We start from the raw sequence: 571 nt of genomic DNA, 5'->3' as shown, positions 1-571 counted from the left end.
GTCAGCGTGGCTGACGTAGGACCACTCTGTAGGTTTGGTTACAGACGTAAAAAAATAATTTTGAATTGAAAGGGCTATGAAATCTTGAACATTAGCACTGATAAATTCTTCAATAATCTGCATTAAAATCACCTGTAATAATACAATGTTTGTTTTCTTCACTAAATTTCTTCTATTATTTCTTTCATTTTATCAAGGAAATGTTTAAAATCCGTGTGAGGTCCCTCTGTAACTACGCCGACCACCAGATTTACCTCTTGATTTTTTAATTTCTATAAAAAGAGTTTCTAAGGCCAAAGCTCCCCTAATAGTTTTGCTCTGGCCGTAGTTTGCGAATCATGACAGTTCCCCCACTACAAGGCCACACCCCCACTTTGGCGGTAAATTGCTGGTATAGGCATTGTAAATTAGGTACATTAAAGAGGTGTTGTATATCTGTAGTTAATTTGGTTTCACAGAAGGACAAGACATCAAAGTTGAAGTTCATTGGATGTAAGCATTTGGTCTATGAATGTGTCGAGATGGAGAGGGATGCTGGTTAATATTTAGACTTAAAAACAATTTTTAGAGC

This window comes from Penaeus monodon, chromosome 21 (assembly GCF_015228065.2).
Source record: "Penaeus monodon isolate SGIC_2016 chromosome 21, NSTDA_Pmon_1, whole genome shotgun sequence".
NCBI classification, from domain to species: Eukaryota; Metazoa; Arthropoda; class Malacostraca; order Decapoda; family Penaeidae; genus Penaeus; species Penaeus monodon.
The sequence above is the reverse complement of the archived record's forward strand: the minus strand, read 5'-3'. Positions refer to the sequence as shown.